The sequence below is a fragment of the Triturus cristatus genome, chromosome 5_1, assembly GCF_964204655.1.
Source record: "Triturus cristatus chromosome 5_1, aTriCri1.1, whole genome shotgun sequence".
NCBI classification, from domain to species: Eukaryota; Metazoa; Chordata; class Amphibia; order Caudata; family Salamandridae; genus Triturus; species Triturus cristatus.
This window is the reverse complement of record NC_140587.1, coordinates 775,271,465-775,297,392: the sequence shown is the minus strand read 5'-3', so window position 1 is coordinate 775,297,392 and position 25,928 is coordinate 775,271,465.

Sequence of the window (25,928 nt, the reverse complement as noted above, 5' to 3'; positions counted from 1 at the left end):
CAAGCGCTGCCTGGAATAAATGGGGCCTAGCTGCCGGTTTCGTATTGGCAGGGTTGCAAACGGCCCTTCCAGTCCTCATGCCCACTGGGGTAAGACATTTTTAGTGAACATTCTACATGAGAGAACGATACCCAACCGGGTTTTGTATGGAACTTTGGACTTAGCGACGATGGGCGGCACTGAAAAGACCATCATGCCCTGTTTTGCTAACGCCCACATGGGCGGGTCTGTATACTTAAGAAAGGCTGTCTCCACGTAACTTCGCTTCTCTCTACCTAATTGGAATGAGCCAGTGATCAAGAGGAGCACGTCCTCGAAACGCGTGTGGCAGTCACGCTGTGAGGTCTGCTGAGCTGGCTGACAATCCTGTTGCCGGTGGCTGTGTGTGCTACCCCTTTATGCGTGACATCCTCTCCTTGGGCAACCTGTTTTTTTTGTATAGAGCGGCTAGCCTAGCCGCGAGGATGTCCTGCTGCTGATTTGCGGCTCCATGGCGCTAAGATATGACAAGCGCTGCCTGGAATGAAGGGGGCCTAGCTGCCGGTTTCGTATTGGCAGGGTTGTAAACGGCCCTTCCAGTCCTCATGCCCACTGGGGTAAGACATTTTTAGTGAACATTGTACATGACTGAACGATACCCAACCGGGTTTTGTATGGAACTTTGGACTTAGCGACGATGGGCGGCACTACAAAGACCATCATGCCCTGTTTTGCTAACGCCCACATGGGCGGGTCTGTATACTTAATAAAGGCTGTCTCCACGTAACTTCGCTTCTCTCTACCTAATTGGAATGAGCCAGTGATCAAGAGGAGCACGTTCTCAAAACGCGTGTGGCAGTCACGCTGTGAGGTCTGCTGAGCTGGCTGACAATCCTGTTGCCGGTGGCTATGTGTGCTACCCCTTTATGCGTATATATATATATATATATATATATATACTGATGTTGATTATATGGAACAACGTATACTGAACCATTGTATTACGCTTTGGAACATTTACCTGCGATGGTGAAAACATACATCACAGCACTCGGTGCAGAGTCTTTAGTTTATGTTTATGTTGATTCACATTGATGACATTGATAAAAAAGCAACAAGTCGGACGTTGGTCGTGTGATCAAGACCCGTAGTGGTCGAAACACACTATCCATTGTTTTGTGGCTTGAAATTTAAAAAAAAACTTGATTATGCTGGTCCGAAAGTCCAAATCAAGTGATGGCTCAAGCTATTACTAAGATACACAAAGAGTTTAAGATCGCTCATCAGGAATGAGGGACTTTATCAAATTGATTAAGCCAAATCACTCCTAGTTCTTTCAATTCTATCCCTGCTTTGTACTGACAGCTCTATGGACAATCATTTTACGTCTGCATAAAATATGAATAGTAATATGGGAGTGGAGCAAAATAGTCTTTTCACTAATAAATTAGTAAATTGGTCTTTGCACCCCCTGAAATGTTTGGAGGAGATTCTCATAAGTTCCAGAGTTTTATAACTCAATGTCAATTGCTCTTTTTGGTGAGACCACAAATATTTCCAGATTGATGTGGGCAATGCCCCTCATATTGAACAAGTGGTCCCTGTTAAGTAGCTGGCCTCAGTTCCATACTCCAGTTCACTGCCATGTTTGGTAAGAGACATAATCCTCAATTGGCTCATAGTGTGTTGTTAGCACTTACACAAGGCAAATCTTGGTAGCTACATCAGTAATTTGCAACAGCTGGCATCTGAAGCCACAGGATAGAAGAGTCAATAGCGCCACGTTTTACTGGGGATTTAGAGATGATCTGAAGGACGCTTTGTTATTGATGAAAATTCAACCAACCATGTCTGCAGCATTAATTGATTTAACACATCAATATGGCACATAACAACAACAACTTTGAAAAGCAGAGCAACACATTTTTTATTGTACAGTATGTCCTCTGAAAGTCCCTGAATGTATTGACATTGCAGACCCTCCAAAAAACAGGGATTGGAAAATCAAGAAAGACCCTGTCAGCAGAAGAAAAAGGAAGAAAAACAGACTCTTTTTTTCATTGTGGAAATGAGTGACATTTGGTGAATGAAACAAGCCAGCTCACCCCTGAATAACAGACCCGGGGCATACTCATGGATTTCTGAACTGTCCATAACAGACTGAGATTATTATTTTCTAGAAGTACTGATAACCACCTCCCAAGGTCATATCGTAGTACATAACTAGGTAAACTCCAGAACATACAGATGCTTTATGGACAATAGATTTCAAGTCATAGGACAAACTATGATCACTTAAAAACTAGTGAAATAAATGATGTAAGAAATTGTTGGAACTGTGCTTAGAGTGCGAGCCTTGTGCCACAAGACTGTGTCTTTGTTTAGGGCAACCCAAATTGGGCGTGTGGAAAAAATAGGTTTTGAAGTTATTGATACCTCATATTTTTCCATTGTTCTGGAAACCACATGATTGAAGCACCTTAATCCCAAAATTAGTGGGGAAACATAAAAAATATCATTTAATTTGTTATATTGTCTTAAGTATGATCAATTACACAGGGCTGAATGCCATTGCCATATGACATCTATATCCTTTACCCCTCATCTACATACCACTCAACCAAGTGGAATTGGACAAGATTTTCTCTAAATTCAATCTCAGAGGAGCATATCATTTAGTACAGATTTCTGAGGTGGATGACTGGAAAAAGGCTTTTAACGCCAGTTATTGTTTCTAGTAACTGTTTATGCCATTTGTCCTCTCTCTCTGTAGCACCCCCACTACTTTTTGGTATTTTGTGAACAACATATTTAGGATTTTCTTAAATGTGTTTATGGTGATTTATTTGGACAATATCCTCCACTCTAAGATTTTCAATGCCATGTTCAAGAGGTGCTCACAGGACTGAGAAAACATTCTATGTAGCCATACTGGAAAATGTATTTTGAAGTTCCTAATAATACCTTTTAGGTTTCAAAAATCGATGGACAGGTGTTGATAAGGGTCATGTGAAAGTCAAGGCAGTTGTAGAATGGCCTTCTCCACGGAGTGTGAAGTAAGTACAGAAATGTATGATTGTCACCAACTTCGATCAGCAGTGTATACATTATACACCCCACTGAGCAGTTGACTATAAAGGGTGTGACATTTATATGAAATGAAGAACAGGAATACACAGCTTTAGAGAACTTATACATCTGCTCCTGTCTTACAATAACATCCAAATGATTTACTTCCTTTTGTGACAAAGACTGAAGCCTCCTCCTTTGTCATAGAGGCAGTGTTGTCAAAAAAGATTTAAAGACCAATGATCTCCACCCAGTGGCCTACTACTCCTGATGTTTAATGGATACCAAAAAAGCTATACTATTTACCATGGAGAATTTCTAGGTATGAAAGAGGTATTTTTGGAGACATAATTTGAAAGGAGTTTGGAATAGGATTATGGCATGTGCAGATAACAAGAATGAATTGTCCCTAACAATAAAATGTGGTATTGTCTGCCATGCTAGGTGGACCCTATTATTTTCTTGTTTTGATTACATGATAACCTAATGACTTTGCAATCAGCATGGAAAAGCAGACACTATCTAACAACAGAAAGTTACTGATCCAGAGACTAAAGATGTTGCACCCCGCATTCTAACTCAGAACATAACACCCTCTAGGAACTAGTTAGGCAAGTAGAAAAAGAGGTATCATTGCACCAATGATTGAAAAAGAACCCCAGAGAAGATTGTAAAGAAGTGAAGCTTTTTACATTACATGTATTCCAATACAGACCATGGTTGTAAAGAGGGACCATGACTCCCTAGCAGCAGGAAACCCAGGACAGAGAAGAATGATGAAATTAATCACAAGAGACTTTTGGTGGCCTGTTATAAAATCAACAATCAAAGAATATATTGCAAGATGTACAATATGTGCTAAGACCAATGCATCGCATATTCGAGAGGTTGGAGTCCTTCAACATCGCCAACCCCCATCATCCAAAGAACATGATCTCTATGTACTCTGAAGTTGAATTGCCGCCTCTCAGGGTTATATCACGATGTTGCTGGTAATAGACTATTTTACAAAGCTGGGACATTTTATTTCATTGAAAAGAATTCCAGCAGCTTGGAAATTGACTGGGATTTTATTCCATCTGATTGGTTTTTGCTGAGGTAATCATCTCAGTCACAATCACATCTCATTTGTGGACAGAGTTGATTAAAAGGGTTGGCCCCAGGCATTTTAAGTTAACAAGATATAATTTGCAAACTGATGAACAGACAGAACAGTCCAATGAAGAAATATCTGTGATGTTTTAGCGTGGATCACCTAAATGCCTGGTACCAATCGACTGCAATTGTTTGATGTGTCACCAGAATATGAGGTTGAAGTGATTATTGATTCCCTCATGTTCTGAGGACACTTCCAATATCTGGTGGCCTGGAAGGAATACAATATATCAGAAAGCTCATGGGAGCCAGTAGACTTTATTCATGTTCCTAGGCTCATCAGAAGTTTTCATAGCACCCTTTGAATCCTTGGCCCAATACTGTTCTCCTGGCAGGAAGAATGTTTTTAAGGGGAGGCCGAGAGTAGTGCCAGGATTTGGGCAAGACATCAGGCCCACAAGGGTTGTGGGTGCTGGAAAACAGGGCAGTGGAAATGTAGGAAGCGGGCACACTAGACCGCTAACATCAGTTTAGAATGACACTTACTCACTTCCTGGTTTTGGCGGTCATTTCTGGGTGAAGAGTGGTAGAGCCCTATTTAAGACTCTTTTTGGGATCTAATCTTCGCCTGTTAAATTGCTTAGCTGTACTGACTTTCCTATTTTGATTTAGTTCACACCCATATGTTGGTTTTTAGGTCTTGCCTAGCAGCGCGCATGCACTGCTCTGAGAGACTTATTGTAAGGGGGCTTCAAAAAGCTCACCACACGCTTGTGCATGTGTGGCCTATTGCTTGCGGTTACCCGCACAGGCACCATCTGTTTTGAATTATCCTGCCCAGACGTGTGCGCGATAATTCAAAACAGCTGTGGCGCGCACGAGTGCACCACTTGCATGCTTGTTGTAGGATAACACTGGCTTGCTGTCTATTTTAACAGGCCTGTGCCCCACTGTATAGCTGGTTTCCTCTTAAAGGCCCTCCATGGATGTTAGGAAGTCAGTGGCAGACATACGTACAGCAGCGAAGGAATCTGCAGTGACCGCGATGATCGTTCAACTGAGCACCCGACCCCTAATGATTAAAGGTGATATAATATGAACAAAACAAGAAATGGCATATTTTTCTTTTCACCTCAGGATCTCAATAGCATTATCCTCGTGAAACTATTGAGATTAGATGAATTACTTTTAGTGATTGCGCGTAAGTAAGTTATACAGCATTTGACCTGGGTTTTCGCAGAGTAGGGGAGGGCGTGAGTGCTGAGTTGGCTCTAATCAGGGCCTAATCAAGCTTCTCTTTAGGGGAGGGAGGCTAAGGGAAGATAAAATACTCTGATTCAATCCATCCAGCATTTTGAAATCTTGTCTCATGCAGGGGGCTCCAATGTCTGACTGTTTTCAATTAGCTTACACATTTTCTCTGTGAATGCCAGATTTATTTAAACCTTCTAATCTTCTAATGCTCCTGATAGAAGCTGGCCTCGTATATCACCACCGGGAGCTTGCTGGCCTCAAAGATGCCCTCCTGGCCCCAGAGCTGTCACCTGGCTCCACCTCTTGAAGGTGTCTTTTGATCTCGCAGCACTAAGCACGCTGGGATGTGTTGTTCCCCTTCTCCCATTATAGTTCTAGGCCTACTAGTCCCAGACTGCTTAGTATTGCAGGCTGAAAAAAACACAGGTCTGATTAAAAGTTGCTCATACAAAAGTGATTTGATTGACAGTGAAAACGTTTTGTAAGAAATACATAGCAAATCATTCCCAGCTCTTAAATAAATAATTCCTATTTGTAAAGCGCGAACATATCGCGCATTAAGGGTTTTAAGGCGCTGAAGGGCCATCGGGGAGTTTAAGTGAGCTATTGCCCAGAGTCACATGATGCTGAGCTGGGGATCCAACCTTGAGCCCCATGCTCTGGAGTCAGCTGCTCTGGCCTCTGCACCACACCTCTCCCAGAAGGCTCTTAAACATGGTAGTACTACACTCTACAACTGGTAAAGTAACAAGCATTGGCATAGCCAATAGGTCTCACCTTTGGGACCTTATAAGTGTTTAGCTATGCAACAGTTAATGTTGTTGCAGTAAGGATATTGTGCTGCATAACTAAATACTTATAAGGTCCCAAAGGCGAGACCTATTGGCTATGCCAATGCTTGTTTAACTTATGGTTATCCAGGTTCCTTTTCATTAGCGCCCTTTGTTGTGCTATCTCTTGTCCTTTTTAGGTCTCGCCTAGGCAGCGCTTGGGCTGTCTCTTCAAGATGTGCTGTATCCAGCTATGGACTTGAAGCTCCACTCATTTTCCACCCATCTTTTAAATTGTCTCATGTTACTATCCTTTCTAAATGGTTGCTTTTAATTCGTCAAAAGGCTTAGGCATCCCTCCTTAGTATTGCTTTTTCTCCTTTTGTAACCTCAAATTATGACTGGCCCTCTTACGTGTTTGTTACTCGTTATTTTTTCTTTACAGTCTGTGTGCACTATTTTCTTAAATGACTTCCTACTGCCTGCCATAGCAGGCAGGACATGCTCTCCCGCAACTGCTTTATTTTTGTTTAACCAGTGCGGCACGCCTTGCTGCCACATGCCTTTCTTTATGCATTGAGGTTAATAAACAAATACTTTTTTTTAATGCACCGCTACATCACACTTCAACTTTAAATATAATTTTTTTCAATGTGCCACACCTCGCTTCAGATTTAGCATGGCAGCCGCATGCCTTTCTTTTGTGCTGTGCGGCTCACCTAAATAAACGTTTAAAAATCCTTTCTTTTCCAACAGGGGCAAAATGCTGCGCTTTCACTTTAACAAAGGCACCCGTGTCCCTATTGTCAGCAAGTTGGCAGCTTCTAACATTTTAGCCGCTTTTACTACGTGACCGTGTTGGTGCTGTTGTGTTGCCTCGTCATAACTCCAAGATCTCTAGAGCCCCTGCAGACATAACGAACAGTTGCAGCAGTTCAGATGATCCTTCTCTCTTCATCCAAACCTCTTGCCGAAAGCTTGCACCATGCACTTTTCCCACAGCGAGGGCAGCAACTTAGAGCAGAACAGCTTAGCCCTGGGGGCATTCACAGTTGGCGGCATGCAAGGGGAGGGGGCACAATGCACAGCACCGCTTCCAAGCATTGCAAATGCAATAGGTCTCGCATTTGTTGCAGTTGGTGTTATTGACATTATAAATACCAATGTTTTTTTACCTAGCCATGTTGCATGTTGCCGTACCAAATGTGGCCTCTTTTGGCCACATATGATACTGCACCCTGCAACATGGCTTGGTAAAAACACTGGCATTTATAATGCCAATAACTTCAACTCCAACAAATGTGAGACCAATTGCATTTGCAATGCTTGCTATCTATAGAGTCTGACTCATGTTCTTGTAGCCACACGCTGGAGCCTACTGCTGGATTCCTGGTTGGCGCTTGGCTCATCACGGCATAGTACCCTACTGCAACCCAGTTCATTTGTCATTCATTATTAGTATGACTTACTTGCCATCTGTCTTTCAGCCAGTTTACGTCTACTGACCTTTGTAACATTAAGACAGAGTGGTGCCATTCCCTGAAACAGGCATGAATCAAAAGAGAGTGGGCTCAAGCCCAGCATTTTCCCCTCTGCCCCTTTCCGTTTCTCCCCTGATGCCTACATTTTGAATCGAAAGGAACTCACTTTATCAAAAAGTCAGAAACCATACATAATTCAAAAGTATTTAACGTGCAAATCTGACTTTTGCGTGTATGCTTTGTGTTGTCCTTGCCCTTTAGTATACATTGGGAGTACCATTCACCAGGTGAAAAAACGAATCTTGGAACACACTAGGGCTATTATCAATGAGGACAAGCAATATCCCATTGCCAGACATTTTAAAGAAACACATGGAAAAAACATCAATGTCCTACAATTTTGTGCCCTGGATAGGATTCCAAAATCAGAAAGGGGTGGAGACAGAGTGAGAGAGCTACGAAAATTGGAGTCTAAAATGATTATTAAATATGATACCGTACAACCATTAGGTTTAAACAAAGATGAAGAGATGTCGGTTAATTTAGGTTAAATAATCATGAACGTGCTGTACATTTGACACTCAAATTACAAGATATTACATGATGTAAATAAGAAGCCATAAGTTTGTTTTTTAATTGTTTATACTAGTATAGTAATTGCAAAAAATTTGTTTATGTTTTGTAGGAGACCAAACTGTCAGCATACCATTAAGAAGATCTACTTTCAGAGGCATTATGAAATTATGATTTGGTTTGTGCAAAGTGAGACAATTAATTATAAGAGCCACTTATAAATCGGGGCCCACTGGGGCAGTATTCACAAAAATCTATGAGACAGCCCACTGGGGCGTAAATCAAACAGCAACATGTATCACACAGCAAGATTGGTCAATTGTTTTACACAAAATCGTTTTTTTGTAGTATTATGCCCACTAGGGCCGGACTTATCACTACAATTGTTTTGAAATTAACCTGCACCAATATGCATAATCATGTTCGTGTTGCTCTTACTAGATATTGTAATCTGTGGCAATCACAAAATGTTTGAAGCAGTAACTTGTGACGATTTGACCATTACAAAATGGATGCCAATTTTGAAGGTCTTTATTATTGAGTTGGGGCAGGTAGTCCTACCTTTATGTTTTGTTTAAACACTATATGTAGCATTTTTCACAAACTACTGATTACCCGTGACCAAGGTGCAGTGGCACCGAAACGCGTCGGGTGTTTGTTTGCTATTTCTTAAATAAATAATCACGCAAAAGGAACTGGGCTCAAGAACGCTTTTTTTCATCGTGGAAAGGCTTTGTGGACAAATGAATGAGGATCGCTACCTCGCTTGAGCCCGCCACCACAAAAGCGGCAGGGAAACCAGCGAACAGTATGAAAGAATTTTGCCTCTTGGAGACACAATTTCCCTGCCCGCCTTCGGAGCCACCGTGTTTGGATTGAAAGTGAAGGAGCTTTCCTGTTCCGAGAATTTTTTGCCTGTAAAACCAGAGGAGCCGATCGCGGCACGGGTTGCATAATTGAATTTTGGAACACATCGGAAAACTTCAGTCAAAAAGCAGCTGAGTGGCCGGAGTGCAGGTGGAACCAGCGCGGCCGCGTTGGTAGGCTGCTGCTGAGGAACTGCGTGACCACTTTTTAAGAAAGCAGGAAATTCACGGACTGTGAATTTCGGAACACAGAAGAAATTAATCTAGCAAACAGGGAGGCTTCACGACGGGAAGCGGCAGAATCGCTGTTCGTCCCTTTAAACATTGAAAGATCGGATTTGAGTGGACCGGGCAATAGTATAGCACGAGACTCCAAAAACAAAAAAGAACTTTGGGATAAACTCTGGAAATGCGCAAAGATGGAACAAGTTAAGTGGTGGGAAGCCACCACTTTGCTAAAATATGTTGATTGTGAGCGCGTACCACGCGGTCTGCGCATTTTCCTGACCCCAACATTCAGTGACCCAGACCCCGAACTTATTGAAGAATGGGTACATAACAACCATCAATGTTCAACGACAATGTTGAAACTGCTGATAAAATAAGCATTAAAGTACACTGAGAGATTGGCAAGGGAAATTGATCAAATTACGTCTCAACTGAAGAGCCAATATTCCGAAAATGAGTTTGAAATAGAAATGAAAAAACTCACCTCAAGGTTGGAAAAGGCTGAGGAAGAAATTAAAATGAAAAAACAAAGTAAATTTTATCGCGATCAATTAGACTATGAAAGGGGCCAAATTTTTACATTTGGTAAAAAATTTGATTATTTGAGAGAACTCAACCAAAAAGTAATGGGAACCTCAGATAAAGATCAAATCAACCAAACTACGGAAGTACCTGAAACAAGTGAAACCAGTAGATCGCAAGATATCAGTATCAACCCAGCAAGGTTGGATGAACCAACTGGAAAGCAACCAAGCAGTGAGGGAGTAAAATCCAACATTTTAAAGGAGTTTTCGCTATTGGCACAAGGCCGACAAGGGATGGGAAGCCCAGGGCCACAAGAATCGCCAAGTCGAGGTCGAGGCGCCAGAGGAGGAAGCAGAAGAGGCGCAAAGAAACAGGGAGTGTTGGATGCCTACGTGGGAATGACGACAAGAGGCAAGATGGACAGAAAATGAAAGACAATCGCACTGTGGTAAATTTATCGAATTTTCAGTTAACATTTGACCAGATTGAAGTATTGTCATTAGGTCTCACGTTTTGCCCCACAAGTAATTTTAACTATACAGAGGGAAGAATAGATCTTTTTCATTTTGTAAGAAAGCTAAAGCTACGTAAATGGTTTCAGCATAGAAAATTGTCTACCATAAGTAATCCGGTAGAACCCACCATTTTAACGATTGATGATATAGATTTATTGCAGACAATGAAGGGGTTAGAAAATGATGTTGACAATCCTATGGATGTGCAAACTTGTTTAACTGAGGAAAATGTAATTTTTGATTGCAGTAGCGATAGCAACTTCAAACCAAAATCCAGATTCTTGCCACAAATCCACAATGAGATTATTGATGTGTTTGATAAGGGTGTAACTCAAGAATTTAAAAGATTGGACAAATCCAGCAAATTGAAACATACCAATTTGAGTAATAAACAAACCACAGCAATTAGAGAACTACAGAACAACAAAGAGGTTGTCATTAAAAAATCAGACAAGGGTGGTAATGTTGTGGTATGGCCTACCAAGATGTATTTAAATGAAGGTAGACGACAACTGGATGATGTTGACAGTTACACAATCAGTAACAGAAGTTGTTACGAAAATAGTAACATCGAATACCAATTGCAACTAGTTGAGTGGAAACTTCAAAGATTGATATCAGACGAAGAGTATAGATTTCTCAAATGTGACCATCCAAAACTGCCGGCCCTATACTTATTGCCAAAGCTACATAAAGACAGGGTCAATCCTCCAGGACGACCTATTGTGTCCTCTATAGGGAGCACCTATGAAAATACCTCCTAATACATTGACCATTTTTTACGCCCTTATGTCCAAAAACTCCCCTCTTATTTACAGGACACTCGAGACTTTTTAAAAGTTATTGAAAAAGTCCGGTGGGAAGAAGACATGTGGCTAATGACACTTGATGTCAACAGCTTATATACGTGTATACCACACGATTTGGGAGTACAAGCTAATCAGCACTTTTTGAAACAAAGAGACATTAAGTATCTTTTACACACTGAAATGCTAGTATGCATGATGCAAAGATGTCTTTCGAACAATTTTTTCCTGTTTGATCACGTCATCTATTGTCAGGCCCGGGGTACGGCGATGGGAACCTGCTTCGCCCCCAGCTATGCGGGTTTATTCCTGGGCTGGTGGGAGGAGCAGGTGGCTAGTAAGATCTTGGCCTTTAACCAGAACGTTTGTCTCTGGGCCAGATATATAGATGACGTATTTTGCATCTGGAAGGGAGAAAAAGATGATGCTTTGCAATTCGTGGCCAACTTAAATGCAAATGACTGCAATTTGACATTCGCGTGCACAATAGAAAAAGAAACCATTGAATTTCTGGATGTGATTGCTAATGTCAAAAATGGTAAATTGGAAAGCAGGCTGTTCCGGAAACCAACAGCAGGTAATAGCCTGCTACATGCGGACAGCTGCCATCCAAAGAATCTGATTTGCAGCATCCCGTATGGGGAACTTTTAAGGGCCAAGAGAAATTGCAGCACACAATCAGACTTTGAATCAGAAATGACAAACATGAAAGAAAGATTTGGGGAAAGAGGATACTCAAATAAAATAATCAAACAAGCATGTGCTAAAGTTAGAACAGTTTTGAGGGATGACCTTTTAAACCCAAAAATCCCTAAAGAAGACCAAGATGAACCAATCAGGTTCATCACTACATACTCTAGCCAGTCTTGGCAGGTTAGAAAATGTCTGAAAAAATACTGGCATGTCTTAAACATTGATCCTGTGTTGAAAAAAGCAGTGGGAAGTCAGCCGAAAATTACATTCAGAAAATGTCCAGCTCTTAAAGATCTTCTTTGCAGCAGTGCTGTAAGCAATAAAGAGCAAAAATGGAGAGAGATAAAGGGATTCTACACGTGTAATTCATGCAAGGCATGTAAAAATAGCGTGAATCGAAAGGAACTCACTTTATCAAAAAGTCAGAAACCATACATAATTCAAAAGTATTTAACGTGCAAATATGACTTTTGCGTGTATGCTTTGTGTTGTCCTTGCCCTTTAGTATACATTGGGAGTACCATTCACCAGGTGAAAAAACGAATCTTGGAACACACTAGGGCTATTATCAATGAGGACAAGCAATATCCCATTGCCAGACATTTAAAAGAAACACATGGAAAAAACATCAATGTCCTACAATTTTGTGCCCTGGATAGGATTCCAAAATCAGAAAGGGGTGGAGACAGAGTGAGAGAGCTACGAAAATTGGAGTCTAAAATGATTATTAAATATGATACCGTACAACCATTAGGTTTAAACAAAGATGAAGAGATGTCGGTTCATTTAGGTTAAATAATCATGAACGTGCTGTACATTTGACACTCAAATTACAAGATATTACATGATGTAAATAAGAAGCCATAAGTTTGTTTTTTAATTGTTTATACTAGTATAGTGATTGCAAAAAAATTTGTTTATGTTTTGTAGGAGACCAAACTGTCAGCATACCATTAAGAAGATCTACTTTCAGAGGCATTATGAAATTATGATTTGGTTTGTGCAAAGTGAGACAATTAATTATAAGAGCCACTTATAAATCGGGGCCCACTGGGGCAGTATTCACAAAAATCTATGAGACAGCCCACTGGGACGTAAATCAAACAGCAACATGTATCACACAGCAAGATTGGTCAATTGTTTTACACAAAATCGTTTTTTTGTAGTATTATGCCCACTAGGGCCGGACTTATCACTACAATTGTTTTGAAATTAACCTGCACCAATATGCATAATCATGTTCGTGTTGCCCTTACTAGATATTGTAATCTGTGGCAATCACAAAATGTTTGAAGCAGTAACTTGTGACGATTTGACAATTACAAAATGGATGCAAATTTTGAAGGTCTTTATTATTGAGTTGGGGCAGGTAGTCCTACCATTATGTTTTGTTTAAACACTATATGTAGCATTTTTCACAAACTGCTGATTACCCGTGACCAAGGTGCAGTGGCACCGAAACGCGTCGGGTGTTTGTTTGCTATTTCTTAAATAAATAATCACGCAAAAGGAACTGGGCTCAAGAACGCTTTTTTTCATCGTGGAAAGGCTTTGTGGACATATATATATATATATATATATATATATATATATATATATATATATATATATATATATATATATATATATATATATATATATATATATATATATCAAACAAGTCCTGAACTCCCAATCCAAGCTGGGGAGTCTAGAAAACAGGTACGGACCTCGAACCATACACGTTGCTGTTGTCCAAAGAATATGTACCAAGCGGTTTAAAGTTTCATTCCGACTTTATTCCATATAGTCAGACAAGTGTCCGCCTCAGACGCGTTTCGATCGCCTCCGCGATCTTGATCATATATATATATTTTTTTTCTTTTCTATTCTGGCACCTTCTTGTATTAACATATTAAAGTAAAGTTTTGAGTAAAGACTGCAGACACGCATGACAGCCTGGACCTAAACACCGGCGCCGCTTCTAAATACAGGGATCTTGGCCCTTCCCCGACCTAATCATTCAAGCAAGCATCACCAAGGTGAGCAGTTAACATTTAAAAAGTTTATCCTGCCTCACCAACTATGTTTCCATCGGCATCGTCACAGCATGCTCATACATAGCAGACAGCTCATCACCTGACCCTAAATTGGCGACAGTTTAAAACAACACATTCGCCTCTACTGCCTGACCTCATAAGGATGAAAATCCTATAGACAACCACACTATCCTCTCCCTCACTAGTTATTTTCCGATAGGTGCCAGCCACTCATCTTCTTCCCTACCAGACACTCAGCGCCCTCCCCCGATACTGACACCCTCCAACTCCTGTTTTCTGCACGGTGAGCACCCCACCTCTCTACACGGCTGTCTCTATTGATCCTCGAGTTGCCCAACCGAGCCAACATGGCAAATCCTGGCCTTTCCGCTACAGGGGCTAATTCTTACACTCTGGTCTACCCCCCCAACCTCTCCAAAACCGCCGCTAAACACTTCAAACACTCCACCCTTAAAAGACACCCTGAGTCATTGGTCTCTGACCTTCGCTATAGCACGGACAACGGTATAATCACTAATGACCTCATTTTTTACTCCAGAAGGACTTCTGCCTGGCGCAAAACCTTTGCCCTCCTCCTCAATGTATGCACAACAAAAAACATCCCATATGGCACTAAGCTAACAATAGCACCGTCCCCCACACTGCGTGCTGACCTCACCATCACTCTTTACAAAAATGGCATTATCCTGATCCAAGCCTCAGCCAAAAACTTGGACAAATTTGCCGACCTTTTCACCCTCCTTCGTAACCACGCCCTTGACGCAGGCAGGGGAACCATGTCACGTCCCGACAAGCCCTCATCTAGCCTACCCAACGTAGCTAACCACTCACAAACTCCCCAAAGGTCTTCCAACACAGACCCCCCCACCCTCCCCAACATGGTGCCCGGCCTTACCCCTAGAATCTCCCCTAGACCCCTGATCCCCCCTACTATCCCCCCACGTAGACTATGCCACTGATATGTCCCCAACGCCCGCTGACACCAGTCGTGTTTACCCTCCAAGCCCACAACTCATCCCACAGAGGAGCCCTAGCTCTGATCCTACGACCCATAACACAGGCCGCACTAGCCCTCCCCCATATCTCCTTTTCATGCTGACTTAACGGCCCCTGTATCATTGCCCTTCCGACTTCTATCGCCCCCACTGGATAGGGACATGGCCTCTCTGTTCTCCAGAGCTACCAAACTTACCCAAAACATTCACATCTCTATCGCGGAATTAACAAACCTCCTCCACCTCGCTGAACTCGCCCTAGCTAACTTCACCTCCCTGCCTGTTTGCACATCCCTGCACTTAACTGAGCACCCGAAACAGCCTCTTCCTCTAGTCTTGAGACAGCTTTGTCTCCGTAAACAACCATGCCACCTCTCAGAGGAAGAATGCCTCGCTCTGGCCCTCTCCTACACCGCTTCTCCAACTCTAAGTCCACTAGACCTCACTGAAACTGAAATACTGGCCATCCTCCGAGATCATAACCCCACCACAGCTACCCCTCTTCCCTTTGATGGGAATTCTGAACATCCCATCCGCTTGGTCACTATCAACCCCAACAGGCCAGCCACCGTCCACAACAGAGCTGTGATCATGAGCAATCTAGCACCTGTCCACCAGTCTGCCCAGATTCCCGAAATCCCACCAAAATCCTCCCTGTCAGGTCTCTTAATCAACTGCCGATATTGCTGATCTCATCCTTTGCAAAAAACTCGACTTAGCAATCCTAACAGAATCATGGCTCAATGATTCCTCATCCCCATACCTGGACCTCCTAGTCCCCCCTAACTACAACATCGCAAGACTGGACAGACAATCTAACAAGAAAGGAGGAGGCATTGCCTGCATCTACAGCTCCAACCTCCGCGTCACCGAACTTCTGGCGGACTCTATCGAATCCTGCGAATACCTCGCTCTCGCTATTTGCAACAACTCCACCCTACTATGCAATCTTCACATCTTTTACCACCCCCAAGGTATGAACGACTCTTTCACCGGCCACCTCATGGAAATCATCTCAGCTAAGATTCCCACCAACTTAGAAATCTTCTTAGGCGATTTTAACCTACACTGGAACGATCCCAAGGACCCACATGTCAACGCCATCAAAGACCTCCTGGCAGATCAAGCCCTGATCCGGGCCTGCTCACTACCTACTCATTCAAAAGGAGCAGCTCTTGACTGGATCATCTGCAAAGAACCAACTGTCAAGCTCATCTCTATTGACCCATGCGACTGGTCTGACCACCACGCCATCACCTTCCATCTACCTGGCACCATCAAGAAAAAAGCACCGCAACCAACGATTCCTAAACGCTGGATCAGAGACACCAAGAACTTGGACCGAAGTGAACTGGTGGCCCGCTGTAAATCCAACCTCCCCCCCCCTTCGCATCTCTCATCAGTCAGTGACCTCAATGATCACTACTCTGCGACCATCTCAAACATCCTGGACGATCTAGCCCCACTAAAACTGAAAAGAACCCAAATCAAAGACAGAAACCCCTGGTTCATGGGTTCCCTTAACAACGAGAGGAGAGCCCTCCGGCAAGCTGAAAGAGCCTGGAGGCAACACCCCTCTACTGCACACCTACAATTCCTCCACCAGGCCAGAAATACCTACAACAGGAACATTCTCAACTCAAAAAAAGACTTCTTCAGAACCGAACTTGAGAAAGCTAAGAACAGACCCCACAAGCTCTTCGAATTGGTCAAACACCAATCTAACAAACTGGCCAAATCTTCTAAAGAAACCCCCAGATCTCTTATATCCGCTGAAGAATTCTCCTCTTTCTTCACTGACAAAATCTTGGCCCTTGGAAACGAACTCAGCGCCATCACATACCCCCAACCCCCACCTGACCCGTCTCCTCCCACATCGACACACCCACAGGCCCCTCCCAAAAATCACGCTCACTGGTCTATCTTCAAAGACTATGATGAAGACTCCATCTCCAAAATCCTCTCTACCTTAAAACCGAACAACCATTTCAATGACCCGCTCCCTGCCAACTGCCTTACGGTCGTCGCCCAATCCATTATTCCCAGCAGGACTTCAATAATCAATGCCTCCCTTCAGCAGGGAATGATGCCAGATTCTCTAAAAGCCGGCCAAGTCCTCCCCATCCTGAAAAAGCCATCGCTGGACCCAGCCTCCCCAGACAACTTCAGACCCATCTCCAACATCCCCCTCCTAGCCAAAGTGTTGGAGAAATGTGTGCAACAGCAGCTAAGTCACCACATCAACAACTTCCACCTCCTCGATGACTTTCAATCCGGATTTAGACCAGGGCACAGCACAGAAACCACCATGCTCCACATAGTCGATGATGCCCTCCAAGCCCTCGACCATGGCAAAACTTGTCTCCTAATCCTCCTGGACCTATCCTCGGCCTTCGACACAGTCAACCATGAAAAACTACTCGAACGCATCAAACTCAGAATGGGATTAGATGGCACTGTTCTAGATTGGTTTAGGTCCTTCCTCCATAACCGGTCACAGAGATTCCTGATTAATGGCAACCTTTCATCATCATCGCCGGTCACAGTTGGAGTCCCTCAAGGATCAACCCTGTCCCCCACCCTCTTCAACCTCTACCTAGAACCGCTTACCGAAGTATTGCGCGAAGCTAATATCTCCTATCATATGTATGCGGATGACACCCAGATCTACATCAAAACCTCTTCTCTCGAAGAGATTATCTCCCTGAACGAAGCCCTGATATTCACCGTACAATGGCTCGCATCCAACCAACTCAAACTCAATGCAAAGAAAACAGAATTTCTCCTGATCTCCCCTCCCAATGCTAATTTAGAGATTCAATCATGGATCAAGGCTATTACAGCCTTAAATTGCCCACCGACCATTGTGAATTCGGCTAAATCTCTGGGCATTACCCTTGACACAAACCTTAACATGAGGGACCTCATAAATTCTATGGGTAAAACAGCCAGATTCCATCTGAGCTACCGTAGGAAATTGAAACCCTTCCTTGATGCTCCCGACCTAAAAATGGCAGTTCAAGCACTCGTCATCTCTAGACTGGAATATGGCTGCTCAACCCTCTCGGGCTTACCCAAGATCTCCCTGGCACCTCTAAAAGCCTGCCTCAACGCGGCTGCCAGACTACTGACTGGCACAAGGAAATACGATCATATTTCCCCACACCTGAAAGCTCTCAACTGGCTTCCCTTGGAGGCAAGAATACAGCTCAAACTAGCATGCATCACGCACAAAGCTTTACACTCTAACTCCCCCGCATATCTGACACAGAAACTCGTGATCTCCGGAGGAACCAGAAACTCCAGATCTGCCAGAGATTTCCTGCTCCAACCTGCACGTTTTCGAGAAAAAAAAACTTACAATCGAGCCTTTTCAGGGGCTGCTCCACGAATATGGAACTCTCTCCCACCCCAAATCAGAAGAATCCCCTCACTGTCTCACTTCAAAAAGGATGCCAAAATCTTCCTTATGGGCAAATTTCTCATCTAACACTACCTCAGCTACTTCTTTGGCATAACCTATGACGGCCCACCACCTCCCCTAACTACCGGGTCTCCCGAAACACCAGAATCTTGGGACCGGGTCGGAATTATTGAAAATGTACACTGTAAATATGGTTTCTCGCTCTTTGTAATTGGTTATGTAAACTGTAAATACATGCTTCGCTTTACCCTATATATTCCTGCACTATACTGCTACTTGAGCTGTAACTGGTCGACTCTAAATCTGTCTGTATATTGCTTTGCTCCCCTGTAAAGCGCTCTGATACCCTAACGGGTCAAGTTCGCGCTCTATAAAACACATAAATAAATAAATAAATAAATAAATAAATAAATAAATAAATAAGTTGCAGTATGTGGCCTTCCCTGTCGTGGATGATAGGCCAACCCACACAATTGGGCTACTGTTTACAGGAGAAGTGAGGAAATGGTGGGTGATATGTATTTTGTCGATTTGTGCTGATTACAGAACCTTCCCTTTCAAAAATATAAAGAAAATCTGTGATTTTAAAGTTTGACTTTCACAGGTCATCCTGGGTAAGAAACCGTGGTGGCACCCATGTAAGCCACAACACCCTAGACTCCCAATTTCAAAGGGGAAATGTTGATTCCTCAATACTGAATTTTGGGACCTCTCCTGTCAAGGGTGATAGATGCACTCACCCAAATGGCAATAGTGGCAATAGTGTTTTATTGAAAGAAGTGTGGGAATACAGAAAAGTAGAACATTTGTCAATATCTAGGAAATGTTCGTCCATTTTTGGCTTCCAAATGTAATTCAGTGTGCAATAAAGAACACATTTTCTCTACTTCGCTTGGAATTATGGGTAATCATGATTTCATAGTCGTACAAATGAACTATTCCTGAATTCAGATCCTTTTGCACATTTAAAATAATGCATAGTTTTTTTATGCTCTTTTTTCACTCATTACATTCTACCCGATGAGCTGATGCATGGTCGGTACACAACAAAAAAATCTCATATCACATATTTCTTGACAACCAACAAACTCAATGTGTTCCTGCAACTGTAAGAGTCTGAAGGATGCAGCGGTGTTTCCCCTTCATACTTTCCCGATTTTTCAGAGATCTGTGACTAGGGTTTTTTGGAAAGCCATGCTCGATCTTCACAAATGATTTCTTAACTGAATTCAGAATTTTGTATAGTTTTGAGAAATGTAAAGCTTTTTGGGTTCATCCATGGACTTCACACCTCTTATCCCCACAAACGAGGTAGGAACTACAAAAATAGTAAATATTAACAGGTTTTCCTGCAAATTAGGTAAAGCTGACTATACCCTAGAAAACCCTACTGATGCTAAAATCAGTTGTTCTGGTTTAAACCAGAGAATCACTCTTTTTTTTTTTAGGGATGGGCGTAACTGGTGGAATTTGCTTTAATCTAATTATTCATAATCATTGAAAAATCACTCTAAATTACGAGTAATTATGTGAGTGATCCAGCATTTAGTGTTATTTTAAAAATGTACCGTTGTGTCCAAAATGAGTCGAGAATGCATTTTCCTTTGAGAAAATACCACTTAATGCTACAGAACATGAACAGCAGTAGCTAGCACCTGCTCCCTTTTTCTTAGGGACAGATTTACAAAGATTTGAATGAATGCAATGCAGCAACACACTTTGTGGTGCTGTGTCAAACGGAAAGAGCAGGAATGCTCCGTATTTACTAATTTATGGTGTATTCGTGCTCTCTATCTGCGCTGGCGCACTGTGTGCTGAGTAGCGACAACGCAGGCACCATTGGACTATGGCACAAGGGTGCATGCATTGCAGAAAGGATTGTTTTGTGCAGGAAGGAACACCTTCCTGCAATAAAACAATCCTCAGCGGCATTTTCCTCTTTCTATGTGGGCTGCAAATGCAGCAACTGTAGAAAGAGGAAATATCTCTTTGTTACACCTCTGTTGGGATGGTTTAGCATTCTGATGCATTCCCAGGTCTACTAGCCGTAATAAATCTGGGAATGTACCAAAATCCATGAGTGGATGTGTGGGAATGCCCACACTTCACCCAAGGAAGGCCTTCCCAATGCAGAATAATGCATGGCAGCGATTTGCCCTGCTTTACTCTGGATTTACCAGGACACGCAGCGCCATGCAAGGTGGCTTTGCTTGGCATAGTAAATCTGACTAAAGGTCTTGCGTTGACACAAGGACAACACAAGGGCTCAGTAAATCTGGGCATTAGTTCGTTATTCCTGTGCTCCTTCGGTAGGATTTTTGCCCCAAATTACTCCCAATTACTCAGGCTGGAGTAATCGCATAATTTTGGTATTTTCGCATGACAAGAGTAATGTGTAATAAATAAAATTACTCTGATTATTCCGGCGTACCAAGAATTTCACCAAGGTCTACACTTTTTAACGATTTGCACTGGTTGACCACTCGAGGGAGCGAAAGCAGTGCACAGCTACATGCAAACAGGTTTGAGTTGCAAAGTAATTCGCCAACACCCCCATTCAATTAGGGTAGAGTGGACACATTGGTTGGAGAGGTTGGTTAGCGGAGTTAGGTCCCTTTTAAATTGCTGTAGAGACTGTCCTTGACCCCCCCAACACCTCAATACACTGCTGACAACGCCCACCAGTGCAACGGGGAACAACCTTTACAACTAAACTTTGACAACGCGTGCAGTTACATCGCGGATTTTACCACGAACGCGATGTAACCACGCAATGCCATTACAACGCAAGTCTTTACATCGACTTGCGCTAGATGGCGTGCTAACATTACAAATAGTGTAGTTTACTATCCCAACACCTTACCTACTGTTAAGTGGACTGGAGTTGGAATGGTAAATTACGCTTTTCTAATGTTAGCACGCCATCTAGCGCAAGTCGATGTAAAGACTTGCGTTGTAATGGCATCGCGTGGTTACATCGCGTTCGTTGTAAAAACTGCGATGTAACTGCACGCATTGTAAACTCACGTGTTGTTACGTCATACATCCCAGTGCAACTGACAGAACACTCTATTTTATGTTTGACATGGGGTAAGGGGGAGGGGGGACAAGGGAGGTAAGGGGACGGCAGACACAGCGGTTGTTTGCCAGCAGCACCAGGCCTTCCCCATGCAAAGTAATCGCCAGGATGATTTCGCCTGAAACTAGGGAGCACTACAAAGGAAATCTCAGGGATTCCCTCAACGGCTGCATGCTACTGGAGAGGGAATCCCTTTTTGTGGGTGTGCTCTCATTCTCCCGCAGGGTAATCTTGTCGATTACAGAAAATGGAAGGGTCACTGGATGTTCAGGACAGCGCCCCTGCAGCTCCCTCCAGAGCAGTCACAGAAGACATATGCGCATGCTCCACATGTGAAAGACAGACGGCCTCAGAAGAGGGGACACCCTCAACTTCCCTGCGGGTATGCGGAATAGCCTGGTGTGCCAAGAATGCGAACCAAGTTCTTCTCAAATTAACCCACTCCATGGCTGTACTTCACTCAATAACAGAAAAGTAAAAGGAAATAAGGTTTAGTGTACAGCCCTACATCTTTAGTCAGGCGTCAATTATTAAATAAAATGATTTAATGTACATCAAACAGACGACTTAATTCTCAGTACAGAAAGTATATTCTGGCTTAACAGCTCAGCTGTTGCCAGACCTTAAATGATCAACCTAAAAAAAGAGCTTTCCGGAGTACCACAGAGAGGGGCTTTGGCTCTGGCCACATGTTGGTGGACTGGACTACATGTTTTGATTGTAGGGAACATGCTCCCCTGCATGGTCCTGTGCCCTCCCTATTGCTTTCTATGGATTGTTGTGCTGCACCACCGTCCCGCATGCGCTGTGTGGTGTATTGTGCTATACAAACCCTGATGCCTGCCCTGTAGGGTCAGTTTGGTGCACCTCTCCATGTCCCTCCTGTCCTCTGTTATCCGAGTCCATGTCCCTACCCCAATTCCTCCTGCCTACCATGATTCAATGTACCATACTTGCGAACATTTTGAACTTGGTAAGAGGGAGATTTTGAAAAAAAACTGGGGTATTGATTTTCCCCTTTGAGTTACATTGAAAAAGAGGAGATTGTAGACAGGAGACAGATCAAATAAAGCCCATTTGAGCTTAAAAACATTGGACGTTTCCTGGCTGAAACGGGTCTGTTGGCATGTATGGTTGTACTACCACTGCCTCTTCCTTCTGCCCACAATGGTCTATTATATTGCCACAGCCTCTCTTGCCAGTCCTGTATTGTTGGTTTGTTCCCCTGCCCCCCTTTCCACTGCCCTCCATAGTCTGTTGTGCTGCCACTGCCCTTCCTGCCTGCCCAGTGTGGTCAAATTGTTGCCTCTGCACTCTCCTACCTGCCTTCAATTTTCAGAGTCCGTGCCCCTGGCCTCTGCCTCTCAACAGTATCCCAATGAACAACTAGATTGCTAACATTCTATATTTATTACAAAAGTGTGGAACGCCTGACGTCATCTTGATGTAATCAAAACTGTAATACCTAGAGTATTTCCTTTAGAAATTACATATATGAGAGGGTCTTATTTGCATCAAAATTATGGTTAGTGCTCTAAAAAACTAAAATGAGAACATATTTTCTGAGTTTTCAAATAGCGACAAAGAACTTTTAAATGATTTGTTTTTTTATCCAATTGACCACTTGATTAAATGTTGCACCTTGGTGAGAGGATGTGGTGTTACTTCCAGAGCTGCAGACTTTGCAACTGGGGAACCAGGTTGGAGTTTCTGCTTCAGCTCAACATTCTGTGATTGTGGTCAAATCACTTAATCTCCCCATGTCTACAACCAAAATGAATTTGATCTTGTGTGATGTAACCAATGCTCATGTAAAGCATTCCAATACCTGACAAGTCTGCACTATATAAAACTGCAAATACACAAAAAATAAGTGTTTTGCACACTTCTGTCATTGGGCTACATGTGGGCTACATCTGGGTGATATTTGTGCTGCATTTAGGCTCTTTTGTGTCTGGTGGCCATCTTGGGAGATTATTTTGTTATGAAGTTTCCTAATTTCCTCATTTACTGCAGTCTCCTCAGTAGGAAATGCTTTCAGTTTTTTACTTTGATTCCATCAAGAAGGTATTCAGATATGTCACACATTTGCCATCAATTCTGAATGTTAGCACTCTAGTTGCTCATTAGATCACTGTAGTAATGCTACTGCTCACCACGGAAGTCTGCTGCTGGTATTCAAAGTGCATGTTTCAGCCTGCATGTCAGAATTTGTTTATGAAATAGAAGAGGATTTGAGAAGTCAAAATGTGCCCTAATTTTTCTTTCTGAAGAACTAATCATAATTTCTATGGCAAAATGAACCCCCTCATTTTGTTCCTTTGTACATTAAATGTTTTAAGTGTTACCACTTTATTCCAATCAAGATGGCTTCAGGTGTGCCATACTTTTGTCATAAGTAAGACTGTTAGCGGTCTAGTAGTTCGTTAGAACACTCTGGGACATTCTGTCATTGGGCTATACTTGGGCTACATCTGGGTGACATTTGGGCTACATTTGGGCTCTTTTGCCTCTGGTGGCCATCTTGGGAGATGTATTTGTTATGAAGTTTCCTAATTTCCTCATTTACTGCAGTCTCCTCAGTAGGAAATACTTTCAGTTTTTTACTTGGTTCCATCAAGAAGGCATTCAGATGTGTCACACATTTGCCATAAATTCTGAATGTTAGCACTCTAGTGGATGTATGACGTTACAACGCACACTTTTACAACGCATGCACTTACAACGCATTTTTTACAACGCATAATCCATTACAACGCATGACATTACAACGCATGACACTACAACGCATTTTTAAAAACTACCTTTACAACGCATTTCCATTACAACGCATACTACCTTTACAACGCATACCATTACAACGCATAATATTAAATTGCATTTAAGGTAAGTATTAGATAGTATAGGGGTAAAAGTTACTTTTCTAACTCCAGGGGGTGCAACAGTAGGGTAAGTGTTGGATAGTATAGGGGTAAAAATTACTATTCTAACTCCAGGGGGTGCAACAGTGGGGTAAGTGTTGGATAGTATAGGGGTAAAAATTACTATTCTAACTCCAGGGGGTGCAACAGTAGGGTAAGTGTTGGATAGTATAGGGGTAAAAATTACTATTCTAACTCCAGGGGGTGCAACAGTAGGGTAAGTGTTGGATAGTATAGGGGTAAAAATTACTATTCTAACTCCAGGGGGTGCAACAGTAGGGTAAGTGTTGGATAGTATAGGGGTAAAAATTACTATTCTAACTCCAGGGGGTGCAACAGTAGGGTAAGTGTTGGATAGAATAGGGGTAAAAATTACTATTCTAACTCCAGGGGGTGCAACAGTAGGGTAAGTGTTGGATAGTATAGGGGTAAAAATTACTATTCTAACTCCAGGGGGTGCAACAGTAGGGTAAGTGTTGGATAGTATAGGGGTAAAAATGACTATTCTAACTCCAGGGGGTGCAACAGTAGGGTAAGTTTTGGATAGTATAGGGGTAAAAATTACTATTCTAACTCCAGGGGGTGCATCAGTAGGGTAAGTGTTGGATAGTATAGGGGTAAAAATTACTATTCTAACTCCAGGGGGTGCAACAGTAGGGTAAGTGTTGGATAGTGTAGTGTAATATTATGCGTTGTAATGGTATGCGTTGTAATGGTAGTATGCGTTGTAATGGAATGCGTTGTAAAGGTAGTTTTTAAAAATGCGTTGTAGTGTCATGCGTTGTAATGTCATGCGTTGTAATGGATTATGCGTTGTAGAAAATGCGTTGTAAAGGTAGTGCGTTGTAAAAGTTGCGTTGTAAAGGTTGTTCCCCCACTCTAGTTGCTCATTAGATCACTGTAGTAAAGCTACTGCTCACCAGGGAAGTCTGCTGCTGGTATTCAAAGTGCATGTTTCAGTCTGCATGTCAGAATTTGTTTATGAAATAGAAGAGGATTTGAGAAGTCAAAATGTGCCCTCATTTTTCTTTCTGCAGCACTAATCATAATTTCCATGGCAAAATGAATCCCCTCATTGTGTTCCTTTGTAAATTAAATGTTTTAAGTGTTACCACTTTATTCCATTCAAGATGGCTTCAGGTGTGCCATACTTTTGTCATAAGTAAGACTGTTAGGGCTCTAGTTGTTCGTTAGAACACTCTGGGACATTCTGTCATTGGGCTATACCTGGGCTACATCTGGGTGATATTTGGGTTACATTTGGGCTCTTTTGTCTCTGGTGGCCATTTTGGGAGACTTATTTGTTATGATGTTTCCTAATTTCCTCATTTACTACAGTCTCCTCAGTAGGAAATACTTTCAGTTTTTTACTTTGATTCCATCAAGAAGGCATTCAGATGTGTCACAAATTTGCCATAAATTCAGAATGTTAGCACTCTAGTTGCTTATTAGATCACTGTAGTAAAGCTACTGCTCACCAGGGAAATCTGCTGCTGGTATTGAAAGTGCATGTTTCAGTCTGCATGTCAGAATTTTTTAATGAAATAGAAGAGGATTTGAGAAGTCACTCAAAATGTGCCCTAATTTTTCTTTCTGCAGCACTAATCATACTTTCT